This window comes from Camellia sinensis, chromosome 11 (genome assembly GCF_055761805.1).
Source record: "Camellia sinensis isolate YWXY chromosome 11, ASM5576180v1, whole genome shotgun sequence".
Lineage (NCBI taxonomy): Eukaryota > Viridiplantae > Streptophyta > Magnoliopsida > Ericales > Theaceae > Camellia > Camellia sinensis.
The window spans coordinates 37,207,853-37,226,899 of record NC_138971.1 but is presented as its reverse complement, the minus strand read 5'-3'; the positions used below and the strand labels follow the sequence as shown (position 1 = coordinate 37,226,899).

The 19,047-nt window shown below is 40.1% G+C and overlaps 1 long non-coding RNA gene across 1 annotated transcript; it reads left to right on the top strand.

Moving 5' to 3' along the window:
• The first annotated feature begins 238 nt into the window (after positions 1-238).
• On the top strand, positions 239-1,746 carry LOC145801908 (uncharacterized). Its single transcript, XR_014343755.1, has 3 exons — positions 239-563; positions 700-748; positions 1,302-1,746. It is a non-coding gene; the product is annotated as an uncharacterized LOC145801908 (long non-coding RNA).
• Positions 1,747-19,047: the final 17,301 nt, after the last annotated feature.

Below are 19,047 nucleotides of genomic sequence, written 5' to 3'. Positions count from 1 at the left end.
TGTATTATATGTATTATTAATTATGTTATTTTTTTCTTTTATTATGACAATATTTTAATTATAACTACTGAGATTTTTAATTATGTTTATGTTATGTTTAGTTTAGAATTATTTTTTTTTAATTATAACTTAATATATATATATATATATATATAAACGTGTTCCCATAACAATAATAATAAATCAATGTAAAACTTTAATTTATTCACTTACATTCATAACTGAGGAGTCTGGCATTTCACAGGTTGATCTTCATCCAGCGGCTCAATCGAGGATGCTCGACCGACCAGAAGTCAGTGTTTGCATTCAACCCCATTTTGGCACAAATCCATACATCCCCTGTTTCTTCTCTCTGTTCTCATCTACTACCACTGGAATTAGGGTTTCCTTCTTATCCTACAAATTCAGAAACAAAGAAACAACAAAAAACCTCAAGGTTGATATGCCGAGTTTGAACTGCTGAACCATTTAATGCTGTTCATTTTTCTGATCTGTGTATTGTTGTGTATTTTTGGTGAGCATGGCTTCACTCATTTGCTTGATAATCTTGCCAATAATATTTAGTAAGTTGTTAAATTGTATACACTAACGTATTTTTGTGGACTTGAGCAGTTGTTTTTGCTGAATTCATTATTGTCTTGTATTGAAGATGCCTGTCTCTCTCCATATACTAATTTTAACTCTTCTGGTTTGTTTCAGTACAAGGAAAACCATCCAAGGCAGTTGTCGACTCATTGGCTTATTTGGGGTCTGATTCTTCATGCCTTAATTATTATTATTATTATTTTTTCATGTTCTTTGAGTTTATGGATTTGAATTGCTACTTTCTTGTTTCATCTGTTGAGTACATGGATTTTCTTATTTTTATTTTTTATTCAAGAAGCTGTTTGAATTGCTTGATTTTTTTTGTCACTTCAATAATTATGATGTTGGATTACTTTCTAACTTGTGACTACCACTTGGATTACTGCATGTGCTAAGTTTTGGATATTTAGTTTTCAATGTTGCAATAAAATTTGTCCATAGCTAATCCACAAAAGGTCGGATGACTTTGAGTTGATATCTTTGAGTTGATATGTTGTGACAAAATTTGTCCATTACCTTCTCTCTCTCGCAGATATCTTTGACGTGTTGATGTCCTTTACTTTTGGAACTAATGTAACCTTTATTTAGTTGCTAGTTGGTTGTTGAGCAAATGGGGGACTAATTCTTTGGGTGAAATGGCACATCTGTGGGATTTTGTTTCTTCAGTTTCTTTGTTATGAGGCTGCTTACCTTCTATGAATTCTTGCTATTTGTAGGTGGGAGCTATGCTAGGCAATGCTTTTCTTCATCAATTGCCACATGCTTTTGGTATGCAATGGGTCTGACGTCATTCTTTGGTACTTTAATGATGCTTAGTTTGTTTGTTTGTTTGTTTGTTTGTTTTTGTTTTTTTAATTAAATTTATTTATATTTTTTATTTATGTTTTATATGTACTGCTGCTACGTAAACTTCTATCTATCATTGCCACTAAAGAGCTTTGGCTATTCTTATTTCAGAAGAAAATTTTGAAATATGGTTTCAGTTGAAGTGTAAAAGTATGGAAAACTTAGATTAGGGTTAGAGAGAAAGAGAGAAGGAACAAGGAGAGGAAGATTTTTATTTAACATATGTTCTTAGGTTCTTAAAATAAACCTAAAACAAATAGCAAATATTTATATGAAATATAATATGACCATATGACCATAGTACCATCACTTAACACAAAAAATAACAGATGACTATGGGTGTGTTTGGTTTGGTTTTGGGAGATAAATTTTCAAAAAAAAAAAAATTGGGGAAATAGTTTAGAATTTTTTTTGATTTGTTTGGTTGTATATTTTGAAAATAGTTTTGGAGTATTGGAGTTTGGGATGATTGGATATTTTGTTGTAGTTGAGTAGATGTGTGTGAGAGAAAAAGTGATTGAGAAGGAGAGAGGAGAGATAAAAAGCGATTGATTGATGTGTAGAAGAGAGAGTAATTTTGGAAAAAAAATTTCCAAAATTACTAAACCAAACAAAATTTTAAAAAATTTTCTCCAAAATTTGTTTCTCAAAAACAAACCAAACAAGGCCTATATATTCTAACACTTCCCCTCAAGCTGGAACATAGAGATCGAACATGCCCAGCTTGGTAGATAGACGTTGAAATGAAGAGCGAGCAAGGGGTTTGGTGAGTATATCACCCAATTGATCATCAGAGTGTACAAACAGTTTCACAAGTTGCTTGCGCAACAACAAATTCCGAATAAAATGACAATCAACCTCAATATGCTTCGTGTGCTCATGAAACACGGGGTTATTAGCAATGAAAATAGCGGCTTGATTATCACAACACATAGTCATAGGAGCAGGAACATGAATACCAAAATCCTATAGAAGAAAACAAACCCATAACATCTTAAGGTGGTATGAGCCATGGCACGATACTCTGATACTTAGCCTCGGCATTTGAATGAGCAACAGCCAATTGTTTCTCGCTACGCCAAGTAACAAGATTACCCCCAACAAATGTGCAATATCCAGATGTAGAATGACGGTCAGTCTGACTACCAGCCCAGTCAGCATCACTAAAGGCAGTGACAGAGAAGGAAGGAGAGGAACGACAGAGCAAACCGCTATCTGGAGCTCATTTTAGGTAACACAAGATATGACAAACAACATCAAAATGGGATTGGCGAGGAGCATGCATAAACTGGCTAACAACACTCACAGTATAAGTAATATCTGGACGAGTGACAGTAAGATAACTTAACTTCCCAACCAAACGACAATACTGACCAATGTCAGGAAACAATGCTCTAGTCTCACCATTGAATTTAACCGAGGAGTCCATAGGAGTATTGCTAGGACGAGTGCCCAAGAGACCAGTCTCAGAAAGAAGATCAAGAATATACTTGCGTTGAGATAGAAATAGACCTCGAGATGAGGGAGCAATCTCAATCCCAAGAAAATACCAACGATGGCCCAAGTACTTATTCTGAAATTGCTTACCCAAATAAAGCTTCAAATCAACAATATCGGTGGAGTCACTGCCAGAAATGATGATGTTGTCCATATAGACAATGAGAACAATGACCCCAGTAGATGAGTTGTGAACAAAAATAGAGTGATCAAAAGTAGAACGACAAAACCTATATTTAAGCACAACAGTACTGAAGCAATCAAACCAAGCACGAAGAGACTGCTTGAGTCTCTACAAAGCCTTCCGTAGTCGACAAACCATATGTTCACTACTAGGAACAATATAGCTGGGGGGCTAATCCAAATAGACCTCCTCGTGCAAATCGCCATAAAGAAGGGCATTCTTTATATTAAGTTGATACAAAGGCCAAGACTGATTAACGACGACAGAAAGTAGAATCCAAATAGAATTAAGCCGAGCCACAACAAAGAAAGTCTCCAGATAATCAACACAATAGGTTTGAGTATAACCTTTGGGCACTAGGTGGGCTTTAACCCGCTCAACAGTACCATTAGGATAATACTTGAAAGTATAAATCCAACGACAACCAACAGTAGGTGTCCCAGAAGGAAGAGGTGTAAGTTCCCAAGTTTGATTTTGATGATGAACACTCATTTCCTCATCCATAGCATGTTTCCAGCTCGACATGGACAAAACTTCTTGATAAGAAGACGGAATACAAAGGCAAGACAAGCAATAAACAAAGGAGTGAAAACTAGAAGAAAAACGAGCATAAGAAACAAAATGAGCAATAGGATACTAAGTGCAAGTATGTTTACCTTGGCACAATGCAATAGATAAATCATCAGATGCCATTGGTAGAGGAGGGGCAGGAGCCTCTGACAAAGAAGATGAAGTAGCCGGGCCATAAGAAACAATGTGACGAGCTTGGGACCGTTGATAAACTTGTAGAGGAAATGGTGGAGAAGAATCTAAATTGATGGGGGAAGGGAGAGGACGGGAAGACAAAGGGCACCGGAAGAGTAGAAGTGGGAATAGATGACTCCCCCTTACGACAAGAGATAAGATCATTTGACAACCACTGACTAGAAGGGGAAAAAAAAAGATGACTCAAAAAAGGTAACATCGGCACTAACATAGGTCCGACGAGACTCTGGATGATAACACCGATAACCTTTCTGACTACGAGAATAACTTTAAAAAACACATTTGCGAGAACGGGGAGATTACTTATCCAGTCCTGAATCAAGGACATGGACAAAGGCCACACAACTAAAAACACGAGGAAGAGGAAACGGGGAACAAGTGGGGTATAACTAAGAGAATGGAGACCGGTTTTGTAAAACAACTGATGGAATGCGGTTAATAGGGGAACATGCAATAAGCACAACATCACCCCAAAATTGTCTGGGAACATGTATGTTGAACATCAAGGTCCGGGCAATATCTAACAAGTGATGGTGTTTTCGTTTAGCAACACTATTTTTCTAGGATGTATAAGCACAACTAGTTTGATGTATAATACCATGATCATCACAAAAAGTATTCACAACAGACTGCACATATTCTAAGGCATTATCAGATCGAAATATTTTAATACGTTTCCTAAGTTGAGTAAAAATTTCATTATAAAACTTAGAAATTATTTAAGGCAAGTTAAACCGTTGCCGTAGGAAAAAAAAAACCAAGTTATTCAAGAGTAATCATTCACAAAAACACAAAAACACAAAAAAAGGGGGGGGGGGTTAACAGTGGGAGTGCGAGAAGGACCCTATATGTTTGTATGGACTACATCAAAGGACACAAACACAGGACTAATGCTACGACTAGAAAAGGAACTACGGTGATGTTTGCCAAGCTGACATGCTTCACATTCAAGCTGAGACACATGATTTGAACTAGGTATAGCTAACTTAAGCTTGGCCAAGGATTGAGGACCCACATGAAATGCCATTGTAAGGGAGACATGGTAGCACTCAAAATAGCAGAAGTAGGAGAGCCATCAGTGTCTAGAAAATATAAGCCATCCTGCAAAACACATGAGGAGGGAGAAAAGGTTACAGAACAGTGAAGAACTTTAGTTAATTGACTAACAGAGCAAATTAAATGGAAATGAATTAACATAGAGAGTAGAGGGTAAGGAGAGAGATAGAGTGGGTTGAAGTGTACTCTAGCCACTGATAGGTCGGGAGGATCCATCAGCTAGTATAATATTTTGGGTAACCGGATGAAGAGTATGAAAAAGAGAGGAATTACCAGAGATATGAGAACTAGTGCCAGAGTCTAGAAGCCAAGGTTGGGATTGAGCCATACATGCAATGTTACTTGAACTAGCCAATGTAGCGGTAGAGGATGAAGGAAGAGTAGTGCAAAGAGAATTGACTAGCTCAATAAGCTCGCTAATCTGAGTGGTGAGTGCATCATGAGAATCAGCTGGGGAAGCACCAGGACCATAGGGAAAGGATGCAGATTGAGAGGATGGAATATCCATAACCTGGTTCAAAATGACCCAAGAAATCACAATGAGTACACTTTCGATCACCACGGGACACAGAGCTAGTACCACACCTACCACCACCACCATCACGATGAGAACCATGAGAATAATGACCACCACGAGAACCATGGGAACCAATATGGAATCCATGGTGACTAGAATTGCCATGAAAACTACCACAGTTAGTTCCACGGTCACCATTGCTCGAGATCAAGGCAGAAGATGAATGACTGAGAGGAACCAGATGTGGAAGAACTCTGTCCCAAAGAAGAGTGCAACAGCTGAGAATAGGCATTAGCACCCAAAAGTAAGGATGCCATCTTAAATTCCTCCAAATACTTCTTCTGTTGAGCCAAATCAGTAGTAAAAGGTCGGTGTTGCAATAATTGATCCCACAAGGTCTTAAGGCCATTGTACTATTCAAGAAGAGGACGGCCAGACTGTCGGGTAGCAAAGATCTGCTCATATAACTCATAAACACGAGAGACATTTATGTGATTGGAAAAAAAATCAGCAAGGGAGTCCCAAATCTCCTTAGAGGTGTCACAAAATTCCATTGTAGTGGCAACATGAGGTTCCAAAGTATGCCAAAGCCACCCCATAACAGATAAATCCTCACTCAACCAATCATCATAACCTGTAGCATCCTTAGCAGGTGGAAGTTCAGTAAGAAAATGCGACTTCTTGCCGCGCAAGAAAATCTTAATAGCATTAGCCCAAGCCAAATAATTCAAACCATTTAATTTCTTAGTGGTAATAGACATAGGCAACTCATCATCCTTAGCTATTGAAGATTTCACATCAGGTTTTGGCTCAGCCATGATAAGGAAAACAAAGACTAGCAGCAAACAGAAGATTCAAAGGGGGGAAAAATGCACAAGGGAAAGCAGCTCACAGGAATAGAGATTGGGAAAGAAATTACCCAATCACTAGCATCAGCAAGTAGCCAAAGATGAGCATAAATAAGCCAGAATGATCAAGCAATGCAGAACAGGGTTGCCGAACCAGGGAAAACACCAAAAACCATCAACAAATCAACCCAGCAGCAGCAGCGAACCAGGGAAACACAGAAAATTACCAGAAAATCAACCCAGCAGCAGCACTGAAGCAAAACAAAGTAAAAAAGAGCCTCCTAGGGCTATTTCGGATCCCAAGGAACGTATTTCAACAATCAAAAAATTTTGGGTAAGGAGTTTTAGCACATATCAGAATATTACCATCACGAACTCGAAAAAAACATTCAAAAATAGAAAACGCACACTAGAGGTTACCCAAAAGGCAATCCAAGAGGAGGGTGAATTATATTTCAAAATTAACAATTACCCAATAAAATTAAGAACTAGTACAACAAATAATTAACTGATGATAGATGGATGAATAACAGTTAATGATCAAGCACAATGATGAACTTAACAGTGAAGTAGCTATCTGTTAATGCAGTGAATGATTTTTGACTTAACAGATTATGATTTAGATAAATTAGTAATGGATTTAACTAAATCAGGTAAGTAAAGATATTTGTAGATTTAGCACAATAATAGCAAATACTATAACAGTTATAGCAGAGACAAAAATGTAAAGAAATTAGGGAAGAGGAGGCAAACAAATTTATAGTGGTTCAACTTCAACCAAGCCTACATCCACTCAAGCTTCACTTGAGATTTCCACTATCTTCTAGCTTTACAGGGGTGCTAGCAACCTCTTCACAAATAAAGCAATCCTCCATAGATTTTACACAGATTGTACCAGTCTTCAAAACCTTGCAAACCTTAGGTGATTCATAATCACTCTCAAGGAATCAAGAACACTGAGTGTACTACACTCTTACAAGATTGAAATGAAGGTGTTTTTGCTTTCAAAGAAAGCTACAAGGATAATCTCTCAAAGATAGATACGCAATATTGAAGCTCAGAAAAAATAGAAACTCTCAGAAGCAGATAATCATACAGCTTAAGCTTAGTTTATATGTTCTGAAGGAAAACGAAAACTCAGTTTAGGAATTCTTCAAAAACTCAGAGAGATGCAAAATATGTGATTGATGAAAGATGGAAAAATGTTTAGCACGTTGTATTTGTTGTTGTCTGTCTCTCTGCTGTGTCTGTGTTTTTGTATATAACAGAGATGGTGCTCTGTTATGTCTGACAGAGCCCATCCTCTTCTTCCCGTTGAAGAGATGGGATGGTGATGGGTTGGGAGGTTGTATAAATCATTGCTCAAATATTCCCTGACATCCATGTGTGTTTTGCCTGTTGAATGATGGGTCATTTGATACAAGAACATTTCTTTTCTCTTCTAAGCATTTGTCAGATTCAGTGAACATTGTACGTAGAGGACGTCCCTGGGAGGTCTTGAGTAAAACTTTGCACTTGGTGGTCGTCCACTTGGATGTCCCTCGAATGTCCCTGGTGAAGCTTTGCAATTGGTGGTCATCCACTCGATTGTCCACCCGGATGTCCCTTGGACCTTCCTTCAAGTCTCGGTCGAGAGGTATGATGACCGCGGTCGTTGAGCATACTCTCTGTGTGACGGCCGGAGCAAAGCTTGGTGGTCATCCACCCGGCCGTCCCTGCAGCTAGAATTCCTACTTTGCAGCTCTCTACTGCTGCTGCCTTGTGTTATACCTGTTTAATCTTCATCTTGACCTCCAAATAACATAATTAACGCAAAGAGAAGATATTTTATCAAATAATAAGTTTCCAATGATAATCTACTCTTCAAAATAAATCAAAACAAAGAATTAAAAATCATCAAAATATATTATTTCTAACACTAGATGATCCCAAAAAAAAATCCAGAAAAATCACCATTAACATTAGGAGAGAGAGATGACCTAGAGTGGCTAGACTCGTCCATGCAGACTATGATGTCATGCTGACGTCATCATACGGAAGATGACATCAGGCATCATCGTGACCTCAGTGGAATCTCAAGAGTCTAATGAACACTTGACAAAGTCGAATTGATGCTCTGATACCTTAGGGTTAGAGAGAAAGAAGGAGCAAGGAGAGGAAGATTTTTATTTAACAAATGTTCTTAGGTTCTTGAAATAAACCTAAAACAAACGAAAAATATTTATATGAAATATAATATGACCATAGTACCGGCACTTAAGTTAACACAAAAAATAACAGACGACTATATATTCTAACAGTTTCTATTGGGATAAGATGATTTCATTGATGAAGGAACCATGCTTTACCTCTTTTAGGAGTGGTGCTTTTGTTTTAACCCCTTCCCTAGTGTCAATTTTTGAGAGAGATGATTTACTTGGGGTTGGGGATAAACCTATTATACCTGATGAGAATCTTAAAGGCCATTACTCCTTATTTTTCAGAGTCTTGTCACTATGGTAGTATGTCATAAATTGAATGTTTATTGTTTGATCATGGGAGGGGGTTAAGTCTTCCAGGGGTAGGAAACTTAATGAAAATGTGAAATGATTGATTGAGTTAAAGAGGAATTCCCTTCTCCTCTTGATGAGGTGGGGGTGGGGGGTTAAGTCAGGTACTAGACATAAAGGGTTTGTCTTTGATAAAGTTAAGTGAAGAAGGTGAGAGGATGGATCAAAAGGGGATATGTGTTAGAAAAAGGGAGGGAATGGGAGGGGGAGAAATAGGAGTGGTAAGGGTAATTGTAGGAAGGGAATTCGGAATTGAGGAATTTGACTTCTTGAATTAATATGATGGTCCATCAAATGAGATCATAGGTAGAAGTGGTTCTAAAATGAAAATTATAAGTTGGAATGTGAGTGGAGAACTATCCAAGAAAAGTAGAAGGGTGGTAAAGGAGGTTTTGATTAGGAATAATATAGACATTGTAATTCTTCAAGAAATAGAAATAGAAAAATTCGATGGGAAGTTGATTAAGAGCATTTTTTTTTTTGGGGGGGGGGGGAGGTTAGGTATAGGCTATGAAGCACATACACCTCTTTGAGGGCTGCGTATCAGTGTCGGACACAGACACGTGTCGGACACGCGGTGGACACGTGTTCGACACATTGAAGAGTGTCCCTTTTTTTTTTTTTTTTTTTGCAGACAGACAAGTTAGGCACATGTCTGGACACGTTTGGGACACTGCGGGTCAAAAATATAATTTCTGAAACTTCAAGCGGGGGTCAATTTGTAAAAAAACAAAAATTAAAAATCAATTGCTAACCTAGTTTCAAACTAAGAGAAGAAAAGAGACTGAGAGAAAGGCTCGTCGGTGGTCGCTGGTGGCTCGTCGGTGGTCGGTCGTCATTGGTCTCTGCTTCTTGTTTGCTAGTCGTTGCTTTTGCTATTATTGAACGTATGTTGCTCGATTCCCTTCTTCTTTCGATCTTCTTTAATCATCTTCTTCTTCTTCTTCTTCTTCTTTGCTCTCCTCTCGGACTTTTCTTTTCTTTTATGCTGATTCTAACCCCTCTCTCGCTCTTCTATTTTATTTTTTATTTTTCTTCTTCAATTTTTTGTGGCTTTTCTCTTGGTCTGTTTGTCTTATTTATATATATATATATTTATATATATTTTGCTGATTAGTTTATAAGAACAATTTTTTTTTTAAATTTTAGTGATATGTATTTATTAATTTTATAATTTTATGACATATGATAAATAAATTTAATTATGTAGATTAAATGTATCCCTAGCGTGTCGTGTCGTGTCGCGTCCCCTATTGTATGAAAATTTGCATGTCCGTGTCCTGTCCCGTGTTTGTGTCCTTGCTTCATAGGGTATAGGAATTGGGCTTGCGGAAGATCTGCTTCCGGAGAGGACTTGATAATTTGGGATGAGATAGTGATTAGTGAATATGAAGTAGTTGTTGGGGAGTTTTTAGTGTCTAGTTGGTTTAGGATTTAGAATAATGATAATAGAGAGTGGTGGCGTACGGGAGTCTATGGATCCAATACCCAAAAGCTTAGAGGATCACTTTGGGAGTTGCCTGGTTTGTTTAGGCTGGTGTGTTGGTAGCGACTTTAATGTAATCAAAGCAATTTCTAGAATGCTAAAGGGGGATGAAGTCACTAGGACCATGAGGGACTTTGATGCATTTATGAGAGTATGAATTGGTTGATCCTCCATTGTCAAATGCTAGCTAGGTTCACTTGGTCAAACCTGTAGGCGAATTTTGTGCGTAATAGTCTGGATAGTTTTTTGTATTCTTTAGGTTGGGAAGAGAAATTCCTGAGTGTTAGACAAGAGGTGCTTCCTAGAGCAATGTTTGATCATTATGCAGGGGTCTTAGAAAGTCATTTATCAATTGGGGTCCCACTCCTTTTAGGTCTGAGAATATGTTAGAGCATCACTTGTTTAAGAAATGTTACCAGGAATGGTGGGAAAGTTGTAGACCTCACGAGAAGGGGAAGTTTCAAATTCATGAAAAACTAAAGTTTATTAAATAGTCGTTGAAAATTTGGAACAAAGGTTTTCGGAGACTTGAAAGAGACTACAAAGTAAAATTCTAATTAGGATCAATGAGTTGGATAGTCTTGAGATGAGTGGTGGTCTTGTTGAATCTCTTAGAAAGGAGAGAGAGGTTTTCAAAAGTAAATTTGAGAAGGTGGTCTTTAGGTGAAGAAATTTCTTTGTCTAAAAAATCTAAACCTTAATAAGTGGCTTGAGAAATGGGATAATTGTAACAACCCTCACCTTACTCTTGCCATACTCGCATACATTCTTGCATGGTCTTGCTTGTTATGTTAATTTGAAGGTTTTATCTTGCCTTGAATTGCTTGAGTTGCTTGCATGATTTTGTTCCTTGCTTAGTGTATGTGTGTGCGTAGCCGAGGTCATCTTGAGCTTAGTCCGCCTTTGACCCTTTGTACTTAGAACTATCTTGAGATCTTGTTCAACCCCATCTTCACCTCGGGCATTCATTGCCGAGATGTTTTGCACTTGAACCTTGTCCGCAGGCAGGTATGGCCTAGGCCGAGATGTGGCGCACCCCGGCCAAGGTGTGGCACAGCTTAGTCAAGTGTCGTCCTCCCTAGCCGATGTTTTTCTATCCCGTTGCTGGATCCTTGTTTTGAGCCGATGTCATCTCTTTGCCGACGTGTCTTACCCGAGCTTGCTGCATACGATTTGTCAGAGACTTGTCTTGTCTATCAATCACCTTTTTGGAGCTGAACCAACCCGATAACGCCACGTGTCAGAGCTGATTGTTAAGGCAGCCGGCAGACCTTGAACAAATCATTTTCTTGTCTCAATCTTTGTTTTGGAGAGAGAAGCTCTAGAGAAGAGTTCTTGAGTGAGAGTAGTCTTCCAAGCTTGATCTTCGTGGTTTGAACCGTTGGATCCGAGTTTTGAGGTTAGAATCTTGATCTCCTTTGGTTGTTCTTGCTGATCATCTAGCTGCATTGCATGATCGAATTTGTGTTGTATGTCATGCATCGTTTTGAAGTTGGTTTGGAAAGAGAAAATGGTTTTTCATGTGTTCTTGAAGAAAATCTCGTTTTGATCGAAACGTTTGGAACAAAAATCATGTTTTGTGTTTGTTCTTGCATGACTTTCTTGAATGGGTGCCCAGGTCCATATATTTTGAACTCTTGGCATGAAAACTCAGATTTTTGTAACAAGTTGTGAGCTTGCATCCATCTTTCAATAAGCATGTTCTTCATATTCTTCAAAGGAAAACCCAGGTTTTTCCTGACTTCGTTTAGCGGAACCTCGGCTTAGTCCTGGATGGTACCCAGTGTGTTTTCGAGAAACGGGAGCAGTGATTAAGCTCCCAGCTTGTTTTGTTTTGTCTTTGGCTTGGATCTGGCAGGAATGCCGAGATCATTTGCATGTATATATAGAGCTTGCTTTGAGAATGTGACTTGCCATGTGATTGTAGGTCCTTGATATTTGCTTTGAGTCTACACCTGAAGAACTAGGTGAGTGGTATTTCTAATAAAGCTATGTTACACTTGCTTTGATAAATCTTGTTTTGTTTGTTTTGACGTGGTATTTGCTAAGCATGAATAAATGGCCTTGTTTGATTGTTATCCTCGGAAAGTCCCTTGTGCTGGAGGACTCTAAACTTTTGCAGTACTAAGTATAAAAGGATACGGTCCTTGTTAAATCGGGCTACGGGCCTAAGTAACACAAGTCCCTTGTGCTGGAGGACTCTAAACTTTTGCAGTACTAAGTATAAAAGGATACGGTCCTTGTTAAATCGGGCTACGGGCCTAAGTAACACAAGTCCCTTGTGCTGGAGGACTCTAAACTTTTGCAGTACTAAGTATAAAAGGATACGGTCCTTGTTAAATCGGGCTACGGGCCTAAGTAACACAAGTCCCTTGTATTGGAGGACTTTAAACTTTCGCAATACTTTTGACCAAACGATTACGGATCGTACAGCCCTTGATACTTGAATGATGAATACGGTTCATCCCTTGCTTCGCCGATGTTATGATACTTGAATGATGAATACGGTTCATCCCTTGCTTCGCCGATGTTATGATACTTGAATGATGAATAAGGTTCATCCCTTGCTTCGCCGATGTTATGATACTTGAATGATGAATACGGTTCATCCCTTGCTTCGCCGATGTTATGATACTTGAATGATGAATACGGTTCATCCCTTGCTTCGCCGATGTTATGATACTTGAATGATGAATACGGTTCATCCCTTGCTTCGCCGATGTTATGATACTTGAATGATGAATACGGTTCATCCCTTGCTTCGCCAATGTTATGATACTTGATTGATGAATACGGTTCATCCTTTGTCTTGTTAAAGTTTGATGTGTTTCGTTGTGAAGGACCTCGGCTATATTCATGCTAAACCTTTATTTTTAGTACCATTCACTGAATTTTGTACTCACCCCTCTATATATATGTAGGTGATGAGCAGGACGGCGGCGACGCCTAGATCGTTTGGATGCTTGTTTTGGATTCGTGCTTATGTCGGCTTTACTTTTGTATTTACGTCGGCGATGTTCTGTTTTACATGTCGGCAAATCTTGAAAATCATGCTTCTTGACTTGTATTAGCTGTATTTTGTATATGTCGGCTCAAGAAGCCTTTTGATCAAGATGTAACATGTATTTTTACCTTGTTGTATTTAAGTTGTAAAGTTAATTGGAATGTTTGGCATTACTTTGATCTACGCACAGCTCTTATGGACCACTTGTATTTGATTTATTGCTTTCGCATTTGTGAGCCCCCTATATCCATACTCTGATTGTGTTAAGTTTTTGAAAAATTGGCCTTCGGTAATTACGGATTACTGGCCATCACGGCACCAAACTACTAGGGGCGGTTTGGGGTCGTGATAGAATGGTATCAGAGCACAAGTTCCTCGGTATACGTTATTCACACACTTTGAGTCCTGAAGAGCATAGGATTTCCCTTAGAAAGATGTTAGGGTTGCATCATGGTATTTGTTGTTTGAGTGAAGTGTGCATTGTCTTGATATGCTTATTTGTTATTGCCTATGTGGTTATTTGCTTAATTGTTTTAAAGTCATACCTTGCATACTCCTAGCGTCATGAGGAGAGGTAGACCACCGCTTGGCCGAGATCAACCCGAAGACAGAATGGACAGATTGGAAAGATTAGTTGAAGGTTTGGCCCGCGAGTTGAGGCAAACCAGACAGCAGTTCACGAGTGCTACGTCGACTCAGGCCGAGCAGACCAACGGCCGAAATGTAGTTCCACCCCCTCCAGTGCCGCAGGTTCCCCCGCAACCAGCCTTATATGGGGATGGCACGATAGCTTTGATCAGGGAGTTCAAGAAGATGAGACCAAGGTTCTCTGGGGGTATAGAGCCGATGAAGGCTGAGGCATGGGTTTTGGAGATGGAAAAGTTGTTCGAGATCTTCCCTAGCACCGACGCTCAGAAAGTGACGTTGGCAGCATTCACATTAGATGATGACGCCCGTAGGTGGTGGATGATGGTTAGAGGGAGCAATCCAGATTTGACCTGGACCCGATTCTTAGAGTTGTTCTACAAGAAACATTTTCCCCTAAGTGTTCGAAACCGCAAGGCTACCGAATTTCATACTCTGACGCAAGGCAACAGAACAGTGGCGGAATATGACCGCGCTTTTACTGAATTAGTGAGGTTTGTACCTCACATGACCAACGATGAATATATGAAGGCCAGGAAGTTCGAGTGTGGGCTTCGTGGACCGATTCAAGACCGGGTCAACTTGCTCGATATGCCGACTTATGCCGAAGTATTGGACAAAGCCATTCAGGCCGAAGCTAATTTGAACCGATACCAGAGCTCGGGAGAAAACCAGCGAAAGAGGCAGAACTATGACAATCGCCGAGGGCAGCTGGGCACCAAGAAGAGAACGAACATGGGCAGTACTAGTAACTTGAGGCAGGAAGGGAGTGCTAAACCGATGTGTTCGGATTGTGGGAAACAGCATTTCGGGATCTGTCGACGAACGTCTGGAGCCTGTTATGAATGTGGCGAGATGGGCCATTATGTGAGGGATTGCCCCAAAACGAAGGCTGATAACAATAAGAAAGGAGAGAATACCTCGGGTTCCGTTCAGAAGGGAAATGCTGGGAAAGGACAGATGAGACAGGGCAGAGTGTTTGCATTGATGCCAGGAGACACTCAGAATGCTGAGGCAGTGGTGTCAGGTATGTTACTAATTTGCTCTCAAGATGCCTATGCGTTGATTGACTCGGGTTCTACTCATTCGTTTATATCTACTAAGTTTGCCGAGAAAATTAATAGAGAACTAGAGCCCCTTGATTATGTGTTATCTGTGTCTACTCCATCTGGGAGATCTATGATTGTTGCATCCATTTACAGAGCATGTGTTCTTGTGATTGAGAATGTTGAATTGCTAGTAGATCTAATGCCTCTAGACCTAGCTCATTTTGATATTATACTGGGAATGGACTGGTTAGTTGCAAACGATGCGTCTATTAATTGTGTTTCGAAAAGTGTCACACTGAGACCCCCAAACCTAGCCGAGGTTATTTTCCAGGGTAAAGGGATAGTGCCCCCACCATACTTGATTTCGTCCATTAAGGCCTGTAAGTTAATTCAGAAGGGGTGTCGAGGTTACTTGTGTAGTATACTGAGTGATCAGAATGGAAATGTTAACTTAGCCGACATCCTGATTGTTAGTGATTTCCCCGACGTCTTTCCGGATGAATTGCCTGGCCACTTGACCGATAGAGAAATAGAGTTTACTGTCGATATTACATCGGGAACGCAGCCGATCTCCAAACCACCTTATAGAATGGCCCCTGCTGAACTTAGAGAATTGAAACTGCAATTGCAAGAGCTGTTAGATAAGGGATTTATTAGGCCGAGCACTTCACCCTGGGGAGCACCTGTTTTGTTTGTTAAGAAGAAGGATGGCACACTCCGTCTTTGTATTGACTATAGAGAACTCAATAAAGTCACCATTAAGAACAAGTACCCGTTACCTAGAATTGATGATTTGCTTGATCAGTTGCAAGGAGCACGAGTCTTTTCTAAGATCGACCTTCGGTCTGGTTACCATCAGCTTAAAGTTAAAGCCGAAGATGTTGAGAAGACTGCTTTTCGAACGAGATATGGCCACTACGAGTTTTTAGTAATGCCTTTTGGAGTGACCAATGCTCCTGCTGCATTCATGGATTTAATGAACCGAATCTTCAAACCATATTTAGATGAATTTGTAGTTGTTTTCATTGATGATATATTGATCTATTCCAAGAGTAATGTTGAACATGAAAACCATTTGAGACTCGCCTTACAGATTTTGAGAGAACGGAAATTGTATGCGAAGTTTAACAAGTGTGAGTTTTGGCTTTCTACCATCTCATTTTTGGGTCATGTGATTAATGAAGAGGGTATTTCAGTAGATCCTAGCAAAGTTGAAGCCGTAGTAAATTGGCCGAGGCCGACTAATGTGTCCGAGATTCGTAGTTTTCTGGGTTTGGCAGGTTATTACAGAAAGTTTGTGAAAGATTTCTCAAGGATTGCAATCCCATTGACGCAACTGACTAAGAAGGGAACACTGTATGAATGGACTAAAGATCGGGAGTCAGCCTTCCAGGAACTGAAGACGAGGTTAATCACAGCACCAGTACTTGTACTACCATCGGTAACGAAGAATTTCATGTCTATAGTGATGCATCGCATAAGGGTTTGGGTTGTGTATTAATGCAAAAGGGTATGGTTATAGCTTATGCATCTCGACAGTTGAAACCTCATGAGAAAAACTATCCTACCCATGACTTAGAATTGGCGGCCGTAGTATTTGCTTTAAAGATTTGGCGTCACTATTTGTATGGAGCTACTTGTTAGGTTTTTACAGATCATAAGAGCTTAAAGTATCTATTCACTCAGAAGGAATTGAATTTGAGACAGAGACGGTGGCTTGAGTTGTTGAAGGACTACGATATGCAGATTCAATATCACCCCGGGAAAGCTAACAGTGTAGCCGACGCTTTGAGCAGGAAGTCAGATGGAAATTTGGCGTGTTTAACCGTGATGTCGGTGGAGCCGACTATCGTTGATGAGGTAAAGACAAGACAGATGGAGGATAACTTCCTCAAGAAAATAGCTGAAGAGATTGACACAAGGCCGAGACCAGGGTATACCATCGAAAACCAAGTACTCAAGTTTGAAGGAAGGTTATGTGTGGCCGACATCCCAGAGCTGAAGAAAAAGATTTTGCAGGAAGCACATAGCTCTAAGTTTGCTGTCCATCCAGAGAACCCCAAAATGTATCAAGACGTGAAGCAGACCTTCTGGTGGCCAAATATGAAGAGAGAAATAGCCGAATTCGTGTCCCAGTGTTTACATTGTCAGCAAGTGAAAGCAGAACATCAAAGACCAGCAGGACTTCTTCAATCTTTGCCGATTCCTGAGTGGAAATGGGAGCACATCTCCATGGATTTTGTGATTGGTTTGCCGAAAACACCTAAGGGTATGGATTCAATTTGGGTTGTTGTGGATAGGTTAACTAAGTCAGCACACTTTCTACCCGTTAAGACTACCTTCAACGCCAATCAACTTGCCTTGCTATATGTGAATGAGATTGTCAGACTTCATGGAGTGCCGATGTCAATTGTTTCAGACCGAGATCCTAAATTTGTTTCTAGATTTTGGCAGAGTCTACAGAGGGCTTTTGGAGCTGAGCTGAGATTTAGTACAGCCTTTCATCCCCAGATAGATGGGCAGACTGAGAGGACAATTCAGACGCTTGAAGATATGCTTAGACTTTGTGTATTGGACTTCCAAGGAAGTTGGGGAACACATTTACCCTTAGTGGAATTCGCTTACAATAACAGTTATCAAGCTAGCATTGGCATGGCGCCGTATGAAGCCTTGTATGGAAGAAAATGTAGATCGCCGATATGTTGGACCGAAGTCGGAGATAGAGCTCTGCTTGGTCCCGAATTGATTCAAGTGACAACGGAGAAGATTAAACTTATCCAACAGAGGATTAAAACTGCCCAGAGCCGACAAAAGAGCTACGCCGATCGGAGAAGGAATGAGATTGAGTTCGAAGTTGGGAATCATGTGTTCCTGAAGGTCTCACCAATGAAAGGAGTTTCCATATTTTTAAGGAAAGGTAAGTTAGCACCTCGCTATATTGGGCCATTTGAAATTCTTGAGAGAATTAACCCCGTTGCCTACAGGCTTGCCTTACCGCCAGATTTGAGCCAAGTCCACAATGTGTTTCATGTTTCGATGTTGAGAAAATACATCCGAGATCCGCTGCATGTAATCGATCATTCCGAGATCACAGTTAATGAGGATCTGGGCTACGAGGAGAAGCCAATGAGGATTACTGACCGACAAGTGAGGCAATTGAGGAACAGATCGATACCGATGGTAAAGGTCGAATGGAAGGAGCATTATGGCACGGAAGCCACGTGGGAAAAAGAAGAGGATATGAGAATCCGTTATCCAAAGTTGTTCTGGGAACAAGGTAATTCAAGTTTGAGGACCAAACTTCTTTAAGGGGGGTAGGATGTAACAACCCTCACCTTACTCTTGCCATACTCGCATACATTCTTGCATGGTCTTGCTTGTTATGTTAATTTGAAGGTTTTATCTTGCCTTGAATTGCTTGAGTTGCTTGCATGATTTTGTTCCTTGCTTAGTGTATGTGTGTGCGTAGCCGAGGTCATCTTGAGCTTAGTCCGCCTTTGACCCTTTGTACTTAGAACTATCTTGAGATCTTGTTCAACCCCATCTTCACCTCGGGCATTCATTGCCGAGATGTTTTGCACTCGAACCTTGTCCACAGGCAGGTATGGCCTAGGCCGAGATGTGGCGCACCCCGGCCAAGGTGTGGCACAGCTTAGTCAAGTGTCGTCCTCCCTAGCCGATGTTTTTCTATCCCGTTGCTGGATCCTTGTTTTGAGCCGATGTCATCTCTTTGCCGACGTGTCTTACCCGAGCTTGCTGCATACGATTTGTCAGAGACTTGTCTTGTCTATCAATCACCTTTTTGGAGCTGAACCAACCCGATAACGCCACGTGTCCGAGCTGATTGTTAAGGCAGCCGGCAGACCTTGAACAAATCATTTTCTTGTCTCAATCTTTGTTTTGGAGAGAGAAGCTCTAGAGAAGAGTTCTTGAGTGAGAGTAGTCTTCCAAGCTTGATCTTCGTGGTTTGAACCGTTGGATCCGAGTTTTGAGGTTAGAATCTTGATCTCCTTTGG